Raw genomic sequence first — 12500 nt, forward strand, 5'->3', positions numbered from 1 at the left:
TGTGTGGTGTGGTGTGGTGTGGTGTGGTGTGTTGTGGTGTGTTTGTATGGCATTCTGTAGTTTGGTCGAGTGGTGAGGTGTGGTATGGTATGAGCCAACTCAACCCAACATATTTTATCCTAACCCAACCCAACCTAACCTAATTTAACTAACGTATCTTATCCTATCCTCACCTATCCTACCCTACCCTACCCTACCTTACCCTATTCTAACTTGTCCTATCCTGCCCTGCCCTGCCCTATCCTGCCCTAACCTATCCTAAGCTAACCTAACTGAAAATTATTACAAAACATCCAAACTTATTAATATAACAGAAAAAAAAGGGAGAATTGTTGCAACTTGGCCTAACCTAATCCAACCCAACTTATCCTAACCTTACCCTAACATAACTTAATCTAATTCAAGCTAACCTAACCTAACCCAACCCAACTTATCCTAACCTTACCCTAGTTTCACCTAACCTAACCTAACCAACCCAACTTAACCTTACCTTAATTCAACCTAACCTAACCTAACCCAACCCAACTTATCCTAACCTAACCTAACCTAACCCAAGGACCGCTGAGACTATTTGGAGCGAGTGAAGTTAAGCTTGTTTGTGTCTGAGTTTGAGTTTTCATGTTATGCTTGTATGATCAATTTTTCTTCTCATTTTTTTATTTATCTATTTATTCATGTATTTGTATATTCTCCTTGTGCAGTGTGTGTGTGTGTGTGTGTGTGTGTGTGTGTGTGTGTGTGTGTGTGTGTGTGTGTGTGTGTGTGTGTTACAACCAACAGAAGTTTGACACACATCTGTTCCATACCAAACCTAAAACTTGTAACCAGTTTGATGTCCCCTCAGTGTGTTATCTTTGCCTCTTACCTGCCCCCCCAAAAACACACACACACACACACACACACACACACACACACACACCAATATCTGCTCTATATGTGCACTTGTGGTCAAATTGTTATTACTTCTTATTTATTTATTTATTATTTTTTTTTTGAGAATGTATAACTTTGTGTGTGATTAGATCTATGTGCTTGTGTGTGTGTGTGTGTGTGTGTGTGTGTGTGTGTGTGGGTGTAAGAGAGATAATTGATAATGATATAAATAGATGGTGATGACGCTGATAATGGCACAGTAGTAGTAGTAGTAGTAGTAGTAGTAGTAGTAGTAGTAGTAGTAGTAGTAGTAGTAGTAGTAGTAGTAGTAGTAGCAGTAGTAGTAACATTAGCAGCAGTAGCAGTAGCAGTAGTAAAAGTGACAACAATAAAACTACAAGGACAAACAGCATTAAATATACTCCCACAACTCTCTCATTTTTCTTTTCCATATATTTACTCTCTAACACTGATAAATCACGAACACTTGATGCACATATAGAAAACGCTTTGCCCCACGACCACCAGTTAATGAAGAAAATGGCAGGGATTTGTGGAGCCTCTATACTCACGCTGTGCCAATTACCTGTTCTTAATGACACGGCCGTCGTTAAGGTGTGTAATTAAGAAAACCTTACACCTGCCCGGCCCGTGACTCCCACCGGAAGTAGAGAGAGAGAAAGAGAGAGAGAGGGAGACGATGATGAAACCGCTTCGTATAGTATAAAAAATCTATAGAAAGAGGAACAGAAAAATTAATAAAAAAAAAGTTGTAGAAATTTTTAGACAGGTAAAGGTTAGATAGATGAATAAAGAAGGCAATCATTGAGAAAAGAATTGAATGTAAAAAAAAAAGGGTAATATTCAGGGAAAAAAGAAGGAAAGCAATGATTGACGGTAGGAAAAGTGATCGGGAAAGTAAATGGTGGAATATATGCTGATGAAAATACTGATGTTCTCTTTGATGTTGTGGTGTTGGATGCTCTTGTTGTTATTGTTATTGTTGTGGTTATTATTTTTATTATTACTCTTTTTATTAATGTTGTTATTATTATTATTATTATTATTATTATTATTATTATTATTATTATTATTATTATTATTATTATTATCTATTATAATTTTTATTGCTACTATAATTTTTATTTCACTACTGTTTCTACTACTACTACTACTTCTACTACTACTACTACTACTACTACTACTACTACTACTACTACTACTACTACTACTGCTAGAACTAATGCTGTTATCATTATCATTTATTAAAATTTCTACTACCACTGCTCTACTATTACTACTACTGCTATTATCATTATTTTACTACTACTACTACTACTACTACTACCACTACTACTACTATCATAATTTTACTGCTATTACTATTATCATTATTTTGCTACTACTACTACTACTACTACTACTACTACTACTACTACTACTACTACTACTACTACTACTACTACTATCATTCTAATCAATATGATAGTGGTGATTGACAGTAACCATAAGAAAATTATTATTATTATTATTATTATTATTATTATTATTATTATCATTATCATCAATATCAATATTACCACAATCATCACCAGTGTTGTTGTTGTTGTTGTTATTATTGGCAGCAGCAGCAGCAGTAGTAGTAGTAGTAGTAGTTGTTGTTGTGGTGGTGGAGGCAGGAGTTACCACTAATGAGGGCACAACATAATTAGCTTTGTGAGAGAGAGAGAGAGAGAGAGAGAGAGAGAGAGAGAGAGAGAGAGAGAGAGAGAGAGAGAGAGAGAGAGAGAGAGATAACGTATGCAGTAAAGTTAGACAAGCCAGGTATAGTGTAAAGTGCATTGGCCTCTTCATCCTGTGAGTGTGTGTGTGTGTGTGTGTGTGTGTGTGTGTGTGTGTGTGTGTGTGTGTGTGTGTGTGTGTGTGTGTGTGTGCGTGAGGATAGTACAGTTTTATCATGTATTTACTGTTTTGTATTACCTGATGCACTGTTACCTGTAATACCTGTAATTATTGTACCTGCCTACTACTACTACTACTACTACTACTACTACTACTACTACTACTACTACTACTACTACTACTGTATCGTTCCATCTAATTAGTGTGTAAATAAATTTTGATAATGATTGAATTATTGTATAGATGATGTTGATAATGATGATAATGTTGATGATAGGAATGGTGGTAATGATGGTAGAAGATTATGATGAGTAACAATAGTATAAGTATTATTATTAGTAGTAGTAATGTTAGTAGTTAGTAGAATTAGGTAGTAGTAGTAGTAGTAGTAGTAGTAGTAGTAGTAGTAGTAGTAGTAGTAGTAGTAGTAGTAGTGGTAGTAGTAGTAGTGGTGATAGTAGTAGTAATGGTGGTAGCAGTAGTAGTGTTAGTTTCATTATTATTATTATTATTATTGTTTTTATTATTATTATTATTATTATTATTATTATTATTATTATTATTATTATTATTATTAAATACTGAACGAAATGGAAATAATTTATCACTCATTAAAATTTCCACATCCAGTATATCAGTAGTAAATAATGATAATAGTAATAGTAATAGTAATAGTCATAAAGATTAACGTAACGGTGACAATAATAATTTCTCGAATATGATCATTTTCTAATATTTTCACACCATTAAGAACTTTCCATCCTGTGTCGAGGGGATTAATTTGGCAACATTTTACTATGACAATCGAAAAATAAAGTAAATAAATTGAAAAGTAAAAATCAGATAGAGTTTGTGATGTTTGAAATGATAGAAAACATTGACATTTTTTTTATTTTAATGTCAGGCAAACTTTTTTTTTATATTTTCAAACTTTTTACTTTTTTTTCTATTCCAGGCAAAACTTTTCTTTATTCTCATATTTTGATATTTATTTTATTTTAATGTCAGGCAAACTTTTCTGTTTTATTTCATTTTGATTTTTTTTTAGCCCAATTTCAGGCAAACTTTTCTATATTTTTCTATATTTTGATATTTATTTAATTTCAATGTCAGACAAACTTTTCTATTCTATTACATTTTGACCTTTTTTTTCAGTCCAATGTCAGACAAACTTTTGTATCTCCTCACATATTAACATTTTTTTTGTATCCCAGGCAACACTTTTCTATATTCTCGCATTTTGACATTTTTTATTTCAATGTCATGCAAAACTCTTCTAAATTTTCACTTTTTTTTTCATAACAGACAATTTTTTTTCCTATTCCCTCACATTTTAACGTTTTTTTAATCTATGTCAGGCAATGCTCTTCTATTTTCTCTCATTTTGACATTATTTTTATTCTAATGTCAAACTAAACTCTTTATTTCCTCACATTTTTATATCTTTTAATTTCAACTTTTATGAATTTTGACTTTTTTTCTTTATCCCCGGCAAACTTGTCCTATTCCTCACATTATGACATATTTTACTCTAATGTCAAACAAAACTATTTATTTCTTCACATGTTGACATTTTTTTTTATTTCAATATTAGGCAAAATTCTTCTTTTACTTTTTTATTTCTTTATCCACAGCAAACATTTCCTATTCCCTCACAATTTGACATCTTTTTAATTTCAATGTCAGGCAAAACTCATGAATTTCTACTTTTTTTTTTCCTTATCCCCGGCAAACTTTTCCTATTTCCTCGTTTTGACATTTTTAATCCCAATGTCAGGCAAAACTTTTCTATATCCTAACACTTTGACATTTCTTTTTATTTCAACGTCAAACAAACTCTTCTACAATCTCACATATTGACATCTTTTAATCTGAATGTGAGGCAAACTGTTCTAGATCGTCTCTAACACATGGGACACTTATGGACAGGGATAGGCAGTTAGTATTCATGAACAAACCGCTGCAGACATTACCAAGATTTTTTTTAGTGGAGAATTCAAGACTGTTAAGATTTTTATAGTATGATTTATGATGTTGGTTATTATTTATTTATTCATCACTTTTTTTTTTCTTCTATTTAGTTTTGGTGTTGCTGTGTCTGTTAATGTTTGTTTTTTCTATTTTGTTATTATTTTATTTATTTATTGATTTTTCTAATGGTGGTGATAATGATGGGGATTGGTGGTGATGATAATGCAAGTAAAAGGGATTATTTTATTACTACTACTACTACTACTACTACTACTACTACTAGAACAAATGCAGGAGTAGTAATAATGATAATAATTAATAGTAAGAACAATAATTTCTACCACTACTACTACCACCACCACTACTACTACTACTACTACTACTACTACTACTACTACTACTACTACTACTACTACTACTACTGCTACTATTAGAACAATTGCAATAATGATAATCAATAATAGGAAAAACAATAATTTCTACCACCACTACTACTACTACTACTACTACTGTTACTACTATTAGAACAATTGCAATAATGATAATGATTAATAGGAAAAACAATAATTTCTACTACCACTACTACTACTACTACTACCACCACCACCACCACCACCAGTACAGTAGCATTATTAACTCCAGCGCCACTCAAACAATGCCTCGTAGCTTATCATGTTCATCATCTCATAATTTGTATTTTTCACTGTGTACTTTTTCTGCTTCAGGTTATACGTACGTGTTGTGTTACCTGCCCCCCCCCACCCCACCCCTAACACCCCCCTGTGTGTGTGTGTGTGTGTGTGTGTGTGTGTGTGTGTGTGTGTGTGTGTGTGTGTGTGTGTGTGTGTGTGTCCCCAAAGAACTTATTTTCCCGTTATGAATGTTTTCTTTTTTAATATATTTTTTCTGTTAATTATTTCTTTATTTAGAGTAGTGATGGTGGTGGTGGTGGTGGTGATGGTGTAAAGATGATGTTTGCACTACTACTACTACTATTATTATAACTACTGATAATAATAATAATATTAATAATAATGATAATAATAATAATAATAATAATAATAATAATAATAATAATAATTATTATTATTATAAAATGATAATGATAATAATGATAATAATGATAATAATAATAATAATAATAATAATAATAATAATAATAATAATAATAATAGTAGTAGTAGTAGTAGTAGTAGTAGTAGTAGTAGTTAGAACGAAACTAACATCCATTTAGTAGTAGTAGTAGTAGTAGTAGTAGTAGTAGTAGTAGTAGTAGTAGTAGCAGCAGCAGCAGCAGCAGCAGCAGCAGCAGCAGCAGCAGCAGCAGCAGTAATAGCTATAGTTATACTAGCAATAAGAAATACTAAATAGAATATATGCTGATATTGGCAATATTAAAATACTACTACTACTAATAGTAATAATAATAACTGTAATAATAATGATAATAAAAAATAATAATAACTAATAATAATAATAATGATAATAATAATGATAATAATAATAATAATAATATAACAACAATAACAATTAACAACAATGACAACAACACATATTTCTTTCCTAACACTAAACATCCAAAAAATATAAATAAATAAAAGAAAAATAAAATAGAAATAAAAAGAGAAAAGGTTAAAAATAAATTAAATAAAATAATAAATAGAATAAAATAGATAAATAGAAATAAATAAACAGATATTACAAATACTCTTACGAACACCACCACCACCACCACAACACCACAACCATCACCACCAACACTACCACCACCACAACACCACAACCATCACCACCACATCACCACCACACCACAACCACCACAGCACCACCACATCACCACAACAACACATCACCACCACATCACCACCAACCATCACCACCACAACTTCATGCATTCAAATCATCACCAACAATATAATTTCTGGGGTACAGGGCACGCTATGTAACAGTAATAACTCGACCCTCAGGAAGGTAATGTAATGCAATATGTAATGTCACTTTAGGATGTCAGAGAGAAAGATGTAATTTCTATATGTAATTTGTAAATGGACTGTATTCTAATGGCTACCGGAAGAAGGATGTTGGTAGTAATTTCTATTCATCCCATTTTTTTCTATTTATTTTTTTATTCTCATATTTTTTTTTAGGATAATTTATTTACTTGTTTATTTATCTGTCTCTTTTCTTGCATTTTATGGGAATTGTTTTAGTTTTTTTTTTCCTTTTTTATCTTGTATTTCTTATTCATTCCATTTTTTTCTATTTATTTATTTTTCTCACATTTCTAGGATAAATTTTGATGTGTTGGTACTCCTTGCATATATTTTTTGTAGCATTTCATTGATTTCAGGCATATTCCTAAATTTTTTTTCACTTATTTTTATTTTTTTTTCTCATTTCAAGTACAAATTGTGAGATCTTGGTACTTTTCGCATGTTTCCTCTAGTACTTCAGTCATTTCAGGCGTCTTCCAATGTTCCTTATTTCAATTATTCACTTTAAATTATTCATAAACAATTTTAGGTATTATCAGAAATGTTTGAATTCTCTTTGATATATTTTTGAACTTTCCACCTCAATCTTGTGCATATTTCAGCTGGATATTTTTGCTATTTTAGGATTTAGTTTTGTATTTTTAAGTATTTTGATTTTCTGGTATTCATTCTAGTTTTATTCATTTTGATTTAGTTGTGTTATTAGTTAGTTTATTATGAGATACGTTCTATTAATTTTTTTTATTACATCGTGTGTATCTATATAAATGAGTGACTTTAATATTCAAGTATACATGAACAACTGCCTCGTTCTGTGTATGTATAATATGTATGATTTAATTACACACACACACACACACACACACACACACACACACACACACACACACACACACACACACACACACACACACACACACACATTCATGCAATTCCTTATTCTCTTCTTCATAATTCATAAACTGGGTCTGTATTCAATTAGATTTTGGTACATATATTTACTCTCTCTCTCTCTCTCTCTCTCTCTCTCTCTCTCTCTCTCTCTCTCTCATCAAAGGAATACTACATACTTTTTTTTTTGGATAGTTGTATAGGCTTGGCTTGTATGGAGGGGGAAAGGGGGGACAGAGAGGCACAGGGGGTGGAGAGGTGGTGTATGGGGGTTTGTGGGGGTGTGGGGTGCATTATGGGGGTGTACAGGAGGTTGGGGGGAGTTTTCACTATGATAAGCTGGCGTGAAATGATTTATGTATTAATTCGTCGTAGGATTTCACTTGTATAATAATTTAACGTCAATTATTATGAATATTTCTCTCTCTCTCTCTCTCTCTCTCTCTCTCTCTCTCTCTCTCTCTCTCTCTCTCTCTCTCTCTCTCATGTTCACTAATTCTCGCTTAAAAATGTTGTATAACTGACGTGTGTTTGTATGTTACGTACACACACACACACACACACACACACACACACACACACACACACACACACACACAAGGGACCTAAAGTATACATGTGTGTGCGTGTATGGACGTGTAGGTGTGAATAAGTATGTGTTCGTACATGCGTTGTCGATAAGTGTAGTTTTGTGTACACTCCCTGGCCGTGCATGAGAGAGAGAGAGAGAGAGAGAGAGAGAGAGAGAGAGAGAGAGAGAGGCGCTGGTCGCGGTGTCAGGCTCGGGGTGCATGACTGGCTGTGTGCATGTGCGTGCGTGTGTATGTGTGTGCGTATGTGTGCGCCTGTGTGAGTGTGTGTGTGTGCCTGGCCTGCCTGAGAGAGAGGGAGGGAGAGAGAGTGAGTACGAGAGAGTGAGGAGAGGCTGCGCATGACACACACACACACACACACACACACACAAGCAGGCAAGCACCTCAATCTTCCTACCCCACCTTTTCATCCCTTCCTCTCCCTCCCTCTCACTCCCCTCCTCTCCCTCTCTGTCTCTACCTTGCCTTGCCTGTTTCTCCAGTCTCCTCCGCCTGGCTCCTCGCACACCACTTCTCCCTCACCTAAGGAAATTATCGAGGATTTTCTACGGTTCCTCCTTCGTCAGGTATTTGTACTCACACACCCAAGCATTGCAAACACCCAGGTACTCGTAAACACCAGGGAAAAACATCAAGGGCTTGTCTATCGATGTTTCTTTTGGTATTAGAAGTTTCTTGTGTGTTTCTGTGTGCGTGTGCGTGTGTGTATGTGTGTGTGTGCGTGTGCCTGCAGGAAGCTGGTTTGTGAGTACCTCTCCTCGTGTTTTGACAAGCACAGCCGCTAGAGGTCAGGAGCGCTCGGCTGACCCTCTCTCTCTCTCTCTCTCTCTCTCTTCGTAGCTATCCCCCGCCTCCTCTCTATTTCTCTCTTTCTCTGTTTGACTAACACTCTTACTCTCACCACCACCACCACCACCACCGCTACCGCTTCTTCTCTCCCTCTCCCCTATTCCTCCTCCTCCTCCTCCTCCTCCTCCTCCTCCTCCCCCACACCTTCTTCTTCTTCATCCACACATCTCGTCCCGGTCACAAACTCACGCACACACTCACACATACACGCACGCACACACTAATTCTTTCTTCCCTTCCCTTTCCTTATCGCACGTACACTAACACCTACACACACACACACACACACACACACACACACACACACACACACACACACACACACAACCTACGCCCACACCTCTGTCGCTTGGCTGTCTGTCTGTCTGTTTGTCTGGCTGGCTGGCTGGGCGGCGCTGATGTTGCTGTTGATGATGATGATGATGATGTTGTGATGGTGGCGGCGGCGGCGGTGACGGCGGTGGTGGTGGTGGTGGCGCTAGCGGGTGGTGGTGGTAGCGGTGGTGGGGTGGTGGTGGTGGTGGTAGTAGTAGCATCACACTCATCCACTGACAGTGTCCACCACCACCACCACCACCGCTCACACACACACACACACACACGGTACCGCGGCCAGACGATGATATTGGCACAGATCCAGAGAAGGCGAACGCACGCACGCACGCACGAACGGACGCACGCACGCACGCACAGATGCACAGACAGACTTGCAGACATGAATGCTGGAGCCACGGACACACGCACGCACGGAACAAGCACAGACTGAGAGAGAGAGAGAGAGAGAGAGAGAGAGAGAGAGAGATGGGGAATGAGATAGAGGCGAGGGGTGGTGTAGAAAGGCGGAGGAAGGTGGAGGAAGGTGGAGGAAAGCGGAGGGAGGTGGAAGAGTGAGGAGGAGGAAGAGGAAGAGGTGGAGAAGGGAAAGACACGTAGTTTGCGCCTCTACCTCAATCCATGCACTGTGAGAGGGAGTCTGCTTCTGGCTCAACGTCCAGCCACTGCCATGAGATCAATACCTTCATGCACACTCGCCTGAGAAAACCCTCCTCCTCCTCCTCCTCCTCCTCCTCCTCCTCCTCCTCCTCCTCTTCGTGGTGGTGGCGGTGGTTCTCCTGCTTGTGTTCGTGTGGTGTTGCTGTTCCCATTTTCTTGTTTTTGTTGTTTTGTTATTTTGGGTTTTCTTCTGTTGTTGTTGTTGTTGTTGTTGTTGTTGTTGTGTTAAGTCTACTTGTTATTGCTCTTTCTTTTTCTTTTTTTGTTTGTGTGTGTTACTTTTGGTTTTGTCTACTTGTTTTGTTTCTTTTTATTTTTTTCCTTGTTGTTCTCGTTGTTCTTGTTCTTCTTGTTCTTGTTGTTCTTGTGTCTCATTGTCTTTTTTCTCCCCCACCTCTCTCTCTCTCTCTCTCTCTCTCTCTCTCTCTCTCTCTCTCTCTCTCTCTCTTTCCTGTCTCCTCTCTCTTTTTTCTTTATTCTTTCTTTATTATTTTTTTTGTTCATATATTTGCTTCCTTTTTGCTTCTTGATTATTTTTTTTCATTAATTTACTTTTTATTTTATTTTACTTGGTTTGTTTATTTCTTATTTTTTTGTGTGTTTTCTTTGTCCTTATTTTCTTAATTAATCTTTTCCTTCTTTCTATAACTGGTTCTATTAAGTTTCTGTATCTTTTCCTCCTCTTCCTCCTCCTCCTTTTCCTCCTCCTCCTCTTCTTCTTCCTCACCACATCCTCTTCCTCTCCTATTCCCTCAGCACCTCCTCCTCCTCCTCCTCCTCCTCCTCCTCCTCCTCCTCCTCCTCCTCCTCCTTTCCCTCTTCCTGCCAACCTGACATTTTTTTTCTTGCATTATTTCTTTTCTTTACAATTATAATTTCTTCGCCATTATCATTATTTCATATCGTTGTTGTTCGTCTTTTTTATTTTCTACTAAATCATCATAAGCTGGATTCACAATATTTTTAAAACTGTATCTATAAGTGGCGGTGGTGGTGATGGTGGTGGTAGTAGAAGTAGTGATAGTAGTAGTAGTAGTAGTAGTAGTAGTAGTAGTAGTAGTAGTAGTAGTAGTAGTAGTAGTAGTGGTAGTAGTAGTGGTAGTAGTAGAAATAGTGGTAGTTGTCGTTATTGTTGTAGAAGTAGTAGTTGTTGTATTAATAGTAGTATTGTAGTAACAGAAGTAATAGTAGTAGTAGTGATAGAAATAGTATTATTATTGTTATTAATAGTAGTAGTAATACTAGTAGTTGTAGTAGTAGTAGTAGTAGTAATAGTAGTAGTTGTCGTAGCAGTGGTAATGATAGTAGAAATATTAGTAGTAGTTGTTTTGTTGTTGTCGTTATTGTTGTAATAATATTGTTATGGAAGGAGTAGTTGTATTATTATTATTATTATTATTATTATTATTATTATTATTATTATTATTACTGGTAGTAGTAGTAGTAGTAGTAGTAGTAGTAGTAGTAGTAGTAGTAGTAATAGGAGTCATAATAGTAGTAGTAGTAGTAGTAAAAGGAGTTATAATAGTAGTAGTAGTTAATAATAGTAGTTGTATTAATATTATTATTGTTATTATTATTATTATTATTATTATTATTATTATTATTATTATTATTATTATTAGTAGTAGTAGTAGTAGTAGTAGTGATAGTAATAGTAGAAGTAATGATAATGAAAAAATATTATCTAGTAGTAGTAATAATAACAATAATAATAATAATAATAATAATAATAATAATAATAATAATGATAATAATAATGACAATGGTAATGATAATAATGGTAATAATAATAACAAAAGTAATAGTAATAATAATGATAATAATAGTAATAATAATGATAATAATAATAATAATAATAATAATAATAATAATAATAATAATAATAATAATAATAATAACAATAATAATAACAGCAGCAATGAAAGTGGAAGTAGAAGGTAGCATTAGCAATAGCAGTAGAAGCAGTAGCAATAAAATTGGCAGTGACGTAGTAGCAACAATGATAATAGCAGCAGTAGTAATAGTAATAGCAGCAGCAGTAGTAATAGTCAGCAACAGTACTAGTAGTAATAGCATATAATCATGTACCGTTATGTTCCTGAATGGTTTACGTGGACAGTCTTCACGTACCGTTCTTCACCACACTGTACCGTTGGTTGGTGTGTTTGCTTGGCTTGCTCCCCCCCTCACATTGTCTGCCTTCCTCGGCCCCCGTAACACGATATTTCCCGGAACCTGAACTTACTACGCAAACACCCAGAAAGCTGAGACCTGGGTGCGTAGAAGTTGTCTTTTGGGGAATTTCGTTATCGTTATCTATTGATTTATTTACTAATTTGTTCTTATTCATTGTATTTTTATTTTTTTCATGTATGTAGAAGTGTTTATTTTTATTCATAGTTTCTTTAAGTATGGAGTTTGTTTTATATTT

The 12500-nt window shown here is 35.2% G+C and overlaps 2 long non-coding RNA genes across 2 annotated transcripts in view; both read right to left on the reverse strand.

Annotated features, from left to right (window-relative positions):
* LOC123501331 overlaps nt 1–12500 on the reverse strand; it is a 30918-nt gene that overhangs the window by 16658 nt on the left and 1760 nt on the right. The window lies entirely within an intron of this gene.
* Nucleotides 7037–12500, reverse strand: part of LOC123501332 — a 5914-nt gene continuing 450 nt past the window's right edge. Inside the window, exon 2 of the long non-coding RNA XR_006673605.1 lies at nt 7037–7787. This is a non-coding gene — a long non-coding RNA (uncharacterized LOC123501332). The remainder of the gene's footprint in view (nt 7788–12500) is intronic.

Source organism: Portunus trituberculatus, chromosome 9 (assembly GCF_017591435.1).
Source record: "Portunus trituberculatus isolate SZX2019 chromosome 9, ASM1759143v1, whole genome shotgun sequence".
In the NCBI taxonomy this organism is placed as follows: domain Eukaryota; kingdom Metazoa; phylum Arthropoda; class Malacostraca; order Decapoda; family Portunidae; genus Portunus; species Portunus trituberculatus.